The sequence below is a fragment of the Ascaphus truei genome, chromosome 1 (genome assembly GCF_040206685.1).
Source record: "Ascaphus truei isolate aAscTru1 chromosome 1, aAscTru1.hap1, whole genome shotgun sequence".
NCBI classification, from domain to species: domain Eukaryota; kingdom Metazoa; phylum Chordata; class Amphibia; order Anura; family Ascaphidae; genus Ascaphus; species Ascaphus truei.
This window is the reverse complement of record NC_134483.1, coordinates 68208561-68221270: the sequence shown is the minus strand read 5'-3', so window position 1 is coordinate 68221270 and position 12710 is coordinate 68208561. Positions and strand designations below refer to the sequence as shown.

General features: G+C 40.0%; 1 protein-coding gene across 2 annotated transcripts in view; it reads left to right on the top strand.

The window, feature by feature from the left end:
- The window catches only part of ARL15 (ARF like GTPase 15), a 392363-nt gene that overhangs the window by 200939 nt on the left and 178714 nt on the right, over positions 1-12710 (top strand). The window lies entirely within an intron of this gene.

The window sequence follows — 12710 nt, the reverse complement described above, 5'->3', positions numbered from 1 at the left end:
CATGTTTTTAGCTGTACATTTTTAAGGTCTTGTAGTCTTTCCTGCTAAGTGTTATGCTGTAGATCATGCACCATCTTAGTAGCCTTTTTGTGCACAATTTTCAACTTATTTACGTCCTTCCCGGATATGGTCTCCAGAATTGATCACAGTACACTAGGTGAGGTCTCACCAATGATCTATAAAGTGGCATTACCACCCTTTTCTGCTGCTAATACATCTCCCTATACAACCTAATATCCTGCTGGCTTTCTGCATTGATTTGTTACATTGTTCGCCTACTTTTAAGTGAGCTGAAATAAGGTCTACCAGGTCCCTTTCCTCTATAGTAGGTGACATTATAGTGTCATTAATCCTGTATTCTGCTTTTGGATTTTTGGGACCCAAGTGCATTATCTTCCACCTTTTAGCATTAAATTGTAGTTACCACGCTCTTGATTACCATTAGCCATTTTGTTAACCCGCCTCCCCCCCTCCTTTGCGTGTCAACCATGTTGCAGATCTTTGTGTCATTCTCAAAAAGGCATCCGTTCCCTCCAAGCCATTTGTAATGTCATTATTAAAGCGCACAAGTCCCTGTACAGATTCTTGAGGGCGCTTTACCTTCCCCTCTTCTGAATGTACTATACTCTCTTTACCACAACTCTGTTGTCTATACAACCAATGTCTTATCCACTCTACCACCTTAGAGTCCAAAGCTAAGCATTGCAACGTGTTTATCAGTGTTCTATGTGGGACAGTGTCACAGGCCTTACTAAAATCTAGGTAAGCTACATATACTGCTCCATCCTGATTTTTTAGATTTGTTGGATGATCTCCCCCCCAGTAAACCCATGCCGCCAGGGATCTTGTAGGTTGTTGGACTTTAGATAGTCAACAATTCTATATTTTAGGAATGTTTCCATGAATTTCCCCTACTGACACCAGACTCGCTGGCCTATAGGTACCTGCTTATTCCCACCTGGCTCATTTGACTTGTACACTTTAAGTTTTGAAAGTTCCCATAGGGCTTTTTCCTCTGTAAATGGACTTGTATACATCTCCCTTTCCATTTATATTCATGTTCCCCAACTGTAGTCCCTCTCCTTGACATTGAGCTGTGAAGATGATTCCATTATGTAGTTGGTCTTACTTATTTTAAGTGACTGAAGTCCTGCAGCCGGGATGACTATCGGATTGTCCAAAATCCTTCTCAGAATTGTACTGAAAAAAAGTCCTCCTTGGTGTTGGTCCTCAGAATTGATCTGTTGCACAGTGATATAGAAAACAACCAAGAAACAAATCGGTGTAAACCTTCTATTAGATCTACTGTGACAATTCCACCACATGTGCTGTAATATAATGTACAGTATCAAAGCATAAAAAATATTTTAGCCGTGCTAATAACTGTCTTTTTATACTGAACCACACTGATTTCACCCCCTTTGTTCTCACTCAGTCACAAGTACATCTTATGTCCCCATAATAAGTATAAAATCCAGGATTGCTTTATTGCAGTTGGCTATCTCGCCAATAAAGTAAACCTGTTCTTAATACTTAATTATTTATTTTATTTATTTATAAAATATTTTACCAGTAAGTAATACATTGAGTTACCTCACGTTTTCAAGTATGTACTGGGCAATTGGTTTCTTTGGGTCTCTTCCTAATTTTTATGGCCTTGGTCTTTTTGTATATAAGATCCATTAAGCCATTTTTCTTTTAAGATTTTCTGAAGTATCATGTATTATGTGGGTTAGGTTTTCCACAGTGTGTGTGGCCATACTCTGGACATCTATACATCTATCGGAGGGATGACAGATTTAAAAAAAATGTGTACAAGGGAATTGGGCATTGGGCCGCATTTTATAAATGTAACATGAGAATTTTTCAATTTGTAACCAGGTATTTTTGTCTTTGTTCAATGGTAATATCCATGGGTCTTTATGGAAATTAATTCATTTAGTTCTCTTTAACACTTCTTTCCAGAAAAACCTAATTACTGGGCAGCAGCATCAGATATGGCTCATTGGTGCCCCTTTCCCCACAACGCTTCCAACATAGATCAGATGAATAGGGAAACCAGCAAATTATTCCGACTGAGTATAATACCATTTGAACATTATTTTGTATGCTTTCTCTAGGATTTTAATAGAAACTAAAGATGTATCTGTTATTTCCCACATTTTCATCCATTCTTCTATTTGTAGTTGACTTCTTAGGTCTTTCTCTCAGGAGATCACACAATTTGGTTTGACCGTACTATCTTTAAGTATTAAGCGTTTATATAGTGCCGATTTAGGGCCTGTTGATCCTAAGAACAAAGAAATATACTTGAATGTAGTGGTTTATTTTAATATTGCATTCTTAAGCCTATGAAAGTATATAGTGCTTAATGTGCGTGTGTGTGTTCAGTGCAATATTAGCGTTGAGGATTGATTTAATATCTAGTGTGTACAAGGCATATTTGTGCTTGGGATACAATGAAGTGGATGCTAAAGCTGTTGTCCACTGTTAGGCTGAGTCCCTGTTCCGCTGACCGCGCTCTTGCTTGGAGAGCGGTGACGTCACCAACTCTCTGAGCATGAGCGACGGGTGTCCGTGCTATTTCATAAGCACGCGCGCGGGGGGGGGGGGGGGGGTTTGCAGGCAAACTGAGCGCGGTTCAAAGATAGATTTTTTGTTTTGTTTACGCAAGCGCCAAACGTGGGTGAGCGTCCATGCACGAGCGCGCGCTAGGGCTCCATGTGAGCGGGGACATAAAAATTTAAATAGCCAGAAGCAACCTCGCCAAGCCCTGCACGGTAAGCGTGCTCAGCGGCACAGGGGACTCAGTCTTAAGTGCAGCATGCTATGCACTCCTTTATATTTTAGTTGTGTCTGCTTGGAACACAAAGAGGAAGTACCGGTTGTATCCTTGGCAGGCTGTAATACATTTTATTCAACCAGCTTAAAAAAAGCACATGGTGCAGATCTGTGGTGTTAAATGGGAAATTGCCAAATTGAGATATAGGAAATGTTTAATAGGCTCCCACCTTGCCTTGTAGCAATGTGCTCAAGTCAACAATGTGGCGGCCAACATCAGTCAAGTGCCGTGAGTAGAAGGATCCCAGACTCCCTTTTTAATCAATGCCAAGTTCATTGTTTTCAGTCTTAAACCTCATTAAGGGCTGAAAATTGCAGTTCTAGGCATCCATATATGTACATATTTCTAGACTACCACATTGGTATCTTTTTTGTTATGCAGCCACATCATGTTCAGAAGGCGTTGGACGGACCCTGCAGCCAGTACATGTATACAGTATGTTCTTTTACTGTCAGCCCAATTAAACATTTTAGGCCTAACAAACTAATGTGTCCTGTCCAGTACAGCTAATAAAATGTGATTAAATCCAAAGTAAAACTTTGAAACTGATAGTTTTAATAAATGTGTATATTATTAATGACAGATTGCTAAATTGGCTTAAACACTTTGCTGTACCCTTGCCAAAAGTAATCCAGATGTGCATAATTTATCCGTCTGCCATATGTGTACTGACATGTCCTTCTAAAATCAACTTTGATCTGTATTGTTAAAAAGTTATTTTTCATCCGCCAGCTTTTATACCACTTTTCTTCAAAATTCTAAACATGGATAAACCTTTTTAAGTGTAAATGAATGTATTTCACATTGTGATGACATGTATAGTATGGATAGTTTGTTATCATTTTGTTACTTTGAACATTAAAGGAGCAATTCATTCCATTTTAATTGTTTTCCTTTTTTAACCCAGGTTTGAAGCAGGGGGTCTCCAGAGCTGAAACCCCTATAATTTCAGCTCCGGAGACCCCCAGCGCCCTGAATTAGTTACTTTAAATTTAAAATTTCCCTTGTCACATGGGTAATTTGGAAACCAAACCGGGTGACATCACTGCTTCCTATTGGCCTGCACACCCCATAGCTTTGAAACGCCACCATTACATGAACCCTGCTAGCGGAGGTTACACCACCTACACAGGTAAGTATCTCCAGAGATGAAATTAATGGCGTTCACCTCCAGAGACCCCCTGCTTCAATCCAATGTAAAAAAAATTAAGGGGGGGGGGTGGGGGAAACTGCTTGGCTTGCCACTTTAATTGATATAAACATCTAGAGCTTACAGCACCAATACTTACAAAATGCTCTTTAAAAAAAAAAAAACACGTAATAATGTGGTGTTCACTGCATTACATCTTTTCACAAATTGGTGATCTGTGTCTTTCACTAATACCCTGAATGTTGGGTAATTCATATTTCTTTTCCTTCCATTGCAACCATTCACTTATTTGTGATTTCATCATGGCCGTGATTAGGAATAATTGCAATGGGGGACATTACACATGTACGCATGAAAAAACGGGAGATTTAGAAATCTCTGTATATCATTGTATCATCTATGAAGAACTCTCATGTTGGTCTATTAAAGCTGCAGTTCAGTCAATATCCTGCATGTGTGTTTTTTTTAATAAATCAGTTCTGTAGTAAGAAAAAATACTTTTAGCATTTTCTGTTTTAAAAACAACAACTTTGAAAGACCAATTTTCTTGAATTCTATTTTAACAGCCATTTGCTAAGGCACTGCCCCTTCATGTCCTGTCACAAGCCCTGGCACACCCCTTTGTCAGCCCTCCCTCCCTCTAGCATATGTCAGTGCAGGAGTGCTCATGAATATTCATGAGCTTCCACTGAGAGAAAGAAGCAGAAGAAAAACCGATCCCTTCACTAATGATGTCACCAAATTTCGCTGATCAATACATGGAGAACGAATTGACCTGCAGCTATACAGTTCTTTAGGTAATTAGAGATTGCACACATGAAACTATTGAAGTAAAAAAATAAATTAAAAAATAAATAAACTGAACTGCAGCTTTAAAAGGTACCTATGTATCTTTAAACTGGAACAGAAAAATTTGAACAATACCATGCTGGCGATCCGAGTATAATAAATTACTTTAGATATAAACTAAGTAAAGTAGATGCTCATCTTAGTCCCTTAATACAGGGGTGCTAAAACTGGGGGGGGGTTTCTGGGGGGGCGGGGAGGCGCTTACAGAGGTTCCGCACTCTTCTCCAAAGCATTTAAATGAAATTCCGGGGGATCACGCACAAGGCCTCTAAGTTCCCTTTACCTGATCTCCGGCGGCTTCTGGTGGGGTCACATGACGTCGTGATGTCAGAAACGCAGTGACAAGGTAAAGGGGGGGGGGGAGGAGAGCAGACAGGAGGGTGCAGACTAAAAAGTTTGCGCACCGCTGCCTTAACACACCATGACATTATGTGTCCTCGTTCACAGCTAAAATGTCCTTTGTATGTATTTTCGGGCATCTTTCTACATGTCGGTAAAGACAAATTAATTTAAATAATATATTTATATATTTGAACATTATTTCAGTATCCGAAGATTAAAAGTGAGAAACTGTCCGAAAAAGAGAGAGGCTCAGTCAGCAGTTGCTCTCTACTGTACCACCTTTCTTTGTTTTTGTCCATCATACTATTATATGAATTCATGAATAGAAGAGCTTTCACTTGGTGGGATTGTGTGCCTGCACTGGCTGTATGAATGATAGAGTGAGAGCCTGCTCTGTGGAGGTTGGTCACCAAGTGCACCCACAGAGCGTGGGTTGAATGGATCTGCAAAGCCACTGATGATACCAAATTGCTGTCATTATACATTCAAGTAAATAATGATGCAAAAACAGCAAATAGGGAGAAATGTTATATTACTCACAAAGAATATTATATCTGTTAAAACTTTTTCAGCTGCTTGAAAGATTTGATTTAAAAGGGCAGTGGTTTCACTATAGCAGGTAAAAATTTAGTCTCAAAACTGTTCGGAAATTATACTTGTGAAATTATATACATTGTGATACAGTATGTTCTATTGTGGAACAACATTAATATAAAATATGAGTTTTACTCTGCTGCATGTATCTGCTAGACTTATTAAGTTGTATTTCTGGGAGGATCGAAGTGACTATGCACCTGAGTCTTTGAGCTTTCAGATTCTTTGCCCTTCTCCTTTGTAACATGGGACTACCACTAGCTACTTCTCTCAACTCTAGGTCCTGGAGTGAGAGATATGCCAGTGTTTTTTCAATATGGCATTTATTTTGCACCATTGGTTATTGAAAGTTCCCACAAATCTTATTGTCATAGGTTCGTTTGATGTACTTAACTTGTCTCTCACGGGATGCTCGCTTTGTGAATTTGGCCCTTACTATTGATCATTGCTAATCATGTCCTATCTATTTATGAAATTGAAGATCCAGGAAGTTGCTTTCCATAGCATGTATCAAATTAAGAGAATTCTGATATAAACTCTAACAGTAATGTACATGTCCCTTTCCATAATATCAAGATATCATTGATATATCTAGACCACATGTCCATATACATTGTATACTTCTCAATTTTGTTATTAAAGATCACTGTCTTCTCCCACCAGCCTCGATGGAGATTGGCATATGTGGGCACACAGGGGGTTTATAGAGCAGTCGCTTGTTGTTGATGCATTTTATTATTAAACAAGTAGTTATGTTCCAAGACAAAACCCAACAGATCTAGAACATAATTTATTGTGTTTGTTAAAATTAAAACTTTTAGTATTAAAAAAAAATGTGCCACTGCAGGTAGACCATATTCGTGTTTGATACAAGTATAAAGAGATTCAACATCCTATCCTACCAGGATTGTCTTTTCATCTAAAGTGATTCTGGAAGGTTTATTTAATATATATTTTGTCCTTTTAAGACCATAGTGATTTGACAAATGGTTTCAGTACAGTATCAACATAAATACTCCTCTTTTCTGTCAGGCTGCCTATCACAGATACTATTGGATGGCCAGGAGAAGGGATCATGTTATTCTGCATCTCAGACAAGCTATAAAAAGTAGCAATGTTGAGGCGTGTTGCACAAAAGGAAGTCATATTCTGACTTTTAGTTAACTTCCTCCTGTTAACCATGGGATAGCAGATTTCGTAAGCCGCTCATAAAGCTGTCTGTAGGGTCTTTACTCAGTATTTTGTAGCATGTGGTATCGGATAACGATCTTGAATTTTCTTTGGTACTGTATATTCTTCAGTATCTAAAATCACAATATTTCGTCCTTCTCAGATTATTTTGTTGTAATATATTTGTTGTTTTGTATATGTCACGGGAGACCAGGACTTTTTACAAATTTATATCGGGATCATTCACTAGGCAAAACAAGGTAGAAGAACAAAATGAACTTTATTTGGGTAAACCCGCGTACACACAATGAATACACAATGAATACAGAAGAAATACACATTTACTTGGCGGTCTGGGGGTGAAATCTAGGCTTCCTGGTCTTCTGTTCGGCTAAAGATTTTACAGTAGCTGTGACCGCTACGTTCAATTCTCAGAACTTGGTCCTGATGCCTCCATCAAACAGGCTGCTACACGGACGCCTGTCCGCGTTTGTGAGCCTCTGTCTGCTGGGCGATGTGTGAACATCCCCAGCAGACAGAATAACGCGATTAGAAGTGTAATTTAAAATTTAAAAAAAGTGTGTGTGTGTTTGTTATTGGCTGGCAAAGTGCACGTGACGCGGCTGCTGCTTGAAATTTCAACTTCAGTTGAAAGCTTGAGTTGCAGCCGCGACAACACTGCACTTCGCCGCTGGGGATCGTTTTCTGTTTGAAAACTCCCACAGAACACAGCAAAAGAGTGGTGAACGTGCACGTCGCATCGCTTTCTGTTCGAGAGAGACCTAAGTTTCTGCAGAGCAGACTTTCCTAGCTTCAAAACGAAGCCGGTTGCTCTGCTATTCGTGACAGAGCAATTTTGAAAAGCCCGCCCTACCTTCATAGACACAAGTCACTAGATGGTCCTGGTTCTCTGAGTTGGCTACCTCCTTACATACCCTCAGCTGTTCTATGTTCAGCATGGAGGAAGGAGGAGCGACCAATCAGAGCATGGGAATTCCCTCCCACTAGCCAATAGGAATAGTGGCTCGTTCCTTGGCTGATGTCAGAGGGGCATGCCAAGCCGGCTCGGGATGCCCCGTGGGCGGGACATACGGATTGACCAATGGGAAATGTACCGACATTCTGTTGCTTCCCCCAGTCAACCCATTGCCACCTACTGGGCAGTCTCCACTGAGTCTGGCAGAACAGAGTATCCATCCCGCAGGGGGATTCTGTTATCTGGACCCAGTACTCCACCCTGCCCTGGCCACTTAGCTCCCTGACACCTCTCAACATCCCTGTCTCCTCTTTGAACTCTGATGTCAATCCAGATTTCCCGGCACCTTTATGGATGATCTGGCTGACTGAATAGACATTTATAGTATATGCACCAACACAATAAAAATTATTGTTTAATGTAAGATACTGTATGCCTTGGGAAGACCCATATTTGCGATGGAAATAGGACTGGGATATCTGGGCTCGAAAACCAGGAGTCTGGGGGACACTGGGCAGCCCCGGTGTACGTCAACCCGCGTACCGGCAAATCCTGCCTGCTCGCCAGGGAGAATTAGGGGACTACCAGTATCTTTGCCCCCCCAACTCCTGCAAACAAAACAATTGCATTTCTACCCAAATATCCCACCTAAAACTTACACACAGAGTGTTTCATGAATCTGGGGCAAAGGGAACATGAAAAGTGGAAAAGCAGGGGACACTTTAACTTTTGCATGTTATAATACATGGCCCCTGGCTTATGGTGCTATGTAGCTGCCAGAAACCCACCGATTTCAGGGGTAACCAGATGGGCTTAACCTTTATTGTTTAGCCTTGCTACCCCCTACCATCACAGTATATCTTTGAGATATACATTAATCTTTATTAAATTATCATATCCATGTGCCTGTAATAATGTTTCTAAATCTTCAGTTACTAGTTTTGTCAAAACATCAACATTTGGACTAGTATCTCAACTTTGTGTAAATTTCATCTGTGGTTTTAAGGGGGTAAAAGGTCCCTCACCAGATATTTGTTCTGCATCTTGTAGCAATGATGCAAGATCTTTAAAACACTTGTGATCATTCTCATTAAGATTATCTAGTTCCTGATTTTGTCAATTGGTTTTCTATTTTAGTTAAAAAAAAACAAAAAAACAATGTAGCATTAGGCGTCTTGCAAAAAGGTGGGTATTTTTCACCCATTCAAATCATCACCCTCATTGTGGGAGAGATGAAGGCTAATGTCATGTATATTCAATCGTGGGAGGATAGGTTTTACCACTTGGATATTTGAAACCAAGGTGCCACCTTGTGGATCTACCTTCGTTCCTTTCTCCGGTAGCCCCACGCCGTATATCTCCCCTGTCCCCTGTTGGTCTTTCTCTGTATCAAGGATTTACTCTTTGCTGTTCTAAAACAAAACTAGAGTCTCTGCTGAGTCTATCCTGAGTCAGTCTTACGTTTCTGTCAGGATCTGTAATGGGTGTTCGCCACAAACTGGACTGAACTGTGGGACCGAGGTGGGGAAATAAAAACACCGATATGGAGCTGCGAAGTCGCGTCCGAAATGCAGATTTGTAGTCTTGAATATACGGGTCAGTATTGGAGAAGTGAGGAACGTAAACAGACTCGCAGTGGTCGGAGGTAGAGGATATGGATTAATGGGGTCACTAGCCGTAGTCGAGGGTTGGAGAGACTATGGATCATTGGGGTCACTAGCCATAGAAAACCTCAAACTATATAAAGTCTGTATCAAAAATAGCACTCTAATTCTGTAATTGATATTTGACGAACAAAAATCAATAGAAATGTCCTTCCAAATGTCATCCATTAGCAACATATATGTGACATTTTGTTCTTTGAACTGTATTTAACTAAAATAAACATAACAATAATAACACGGATCATGGTTGAACATAAAAGCCATAACCCCGGCCGTGGGTAAAATCTTCCTGTCCAAATAAAAGATTTCCCTACATCCAAAGGATTATCTGAAAAATATCAAAGTGGAGCATCAATTCTTAGCAGGGAATGATTTTCACTATATTATTGAACCATCATAGTTCTTTATGGAGTTCTCAACTCCTTTTTTTTTTTTTTTTTTAATTATAAGCGATACATACAGACTGATGTTATTTGCAGTATGTGCCAGTTATCACTTGCATACCTCCCTCTACTTCAACATGTATTACAAAGGTCAATCCCTTCTAGGACCACATAAACGAATGCCAGTAGCATGTTTAAGGTGTTCTATCTGGGTGACTTACTTGTTTTATCACTGTCCAATGCCTATAAAAAGTATTATTATTTGAAAATTGGTTTCTTGGAACCTTATCTTGCTTGTATCTTCTTGTAGTCTAATGAGATTCTCATAAATATTTCTGACAATATTAATGTACGCTTCTTCAACAGTTTGTCATTATGCATTTAGAACCAGTGAGGTGTAGACATAATGCTTTTTCATAATCTACGAATCCTAAACTGAGTGGTACAGTAGATCGTATTGATTACTTCCGGAAATCGCTCTGACTCGGATGTTGTCCATTGTGTTGTATCGATACACACAGAAAAAACCCGCACAGCTTATGCTAACCACAGTGAGGTGCTGACTGGATGGAGACTAATTATATCATATTAGAGGAAAAAGGACCCAGTCTTCCAGCACTCTGTCACAACAAATGTAGAATTATAAAATTAAAATACTTTATTGATAACCAAGAATAAAAAATAGGGTGTTAAAATTTAATTAAACGGTGTGTTATAACAGCACTTGACTGTATCCTTCATAACCCATCCAAGGTGAGGTGGGTAGATATTAGTGATAAGATCCCTAATAGATATTCGGGATCAAGGCGCTATCTGTTATAGCTTCCTAAGGGATATAGGAGAGGGGTCTATTAGAACTCACTTAGAGGTTAATCTCAATATTAGTGTATCAGTGCATGTGTTACGCACTCAAGTGACACACCAATGATATAAGCGTGTTATGGCATAGTAAGCGACAGGTTAGACCATATCTACCCCTGCTTGAAATAGCGCTGCTCGCTTTAATAATATCGCTAACATTAAAGGTGCTAGGTCTATGGTGGAATCGTTTTGTGCCCACAAATGAATTAAAGCGCAGGCTAATAAGCAAATAAAAGGTAAGGTATAATTCCGTTGGCATTAATAAGGTGTGTATTTGATATACCATGGATACCTATACTGCAGAAAAGTAATGGATGCAGACCACCATATGTGCTGCTGATATGTCGTAGGATTTATGGGTGTGCTCTTAATCCACAGGGCTCACATATATTGTCAGTTAAGTATGGCTGCATCAATAATGAGCTTGATGGTGCAGTGTGATTACCAGTCATGCGTTAGCCATCATGTTTGAATCCACATAAATACACCTAATGCATGTTCACAGTCACTAATCCCAGGACTGGGTAATATGGTGCATAAAGGAGGCGGCTAACGTTGAAGCAACCTCCACTATAATTGTGGTGGCTAGAGCTGGTATCAACACTGTAAACTGCTCAAAAGTAAGTCTGCTAGTATCCTGTGAGTATACTGCCAAAATGCCAACAGTGTCAACCGGTAGAAAAAGCGGGTGTATGTGGGGTTACTGATGGGATGAAAATCACACTGTAAGATCACCCCAACCCCCTTGTTAACCCTTGATGACAGATAAATACCTAATACCAGTTTGTGGGGGGGGCCGGTCTATCTGTGAATCGCATGGTCCCCTATATCGGCGCTGATCTTGGTTATATCAGCGCTGATATGCTCGAGGACCTGCCTGTCTGTGAGTGAATAGACCCTGTGAGGTAGTAGGATCCCGCGGTACAGTGACACAGCGCGATCCTAAGAGAACATACACGCCGGGGGAAACCGCAAGTCTGACAACGCGGATCAATATCCATCAGCTGTTGTGTTTCAAATCAACCGGTTTCCCGCGTGTGCAGGAGAGAAAAGGCTTTTTCTACCGGTTGACACTGTTGGCATTTTGGCAGTATACTCACACCCATAAATCCTACGACATATCATCAGCACATATGGTGGTCTGCATCCATTACTTTTCTGCAGTATAGGTATCCATGGTATATCAAATACACACCTTATTAATGCCAACGGAATTATACCTTACCTTTTATTTGCTTATTAGCCTGCGCTTTAATTCATTTGTGGGCACAAAACGATTCCACCATAGACCTAGCACCTTTAATGTTAGCGATATTATTAAAGCGAGCAGCGCTATTTCAAGCAGGGGTAGATATGGTCTAACCTGTCGCTTACTATGCCATAACACGCTTATATCATTGGTGTGTCACTTGAGTGCGTAACACATGCACTGATACACTAATATTGAGATTAACCTCTAAGTGAGTTCTAATAGACCCCTCTCCTATATCCCTTAGGAAGCTATAACAGATAGCGCCTTGATCCCGAATATCTATTAGGGATCTTATCACTAATATCTACCCACCTCACCTTGGATGGGTTATGAAGGATACAGTCAAGTGCTGTTATAACACACCGTTTAATTAAATTTTAACACCCTATTTTTTATTCTTGGTTATCAATAAAGTATTTTAATTTTATAATTCTACATTTGTTGTGACAGAGTGCTGGAAGACTGGGTCCTTTTTCCTCTCATATGATACATTGTGTTGTATCCACTGTGAAATCCTGCTTGTTACCTAGGCTGGGCAAAGTTCAGGCTCTGCCCCAGCCAATTAGCAAGTATCTTCGTAAAAATATTGTGATTGAAAGTAGACTGATCATTCTGTAGTTCTTCAGG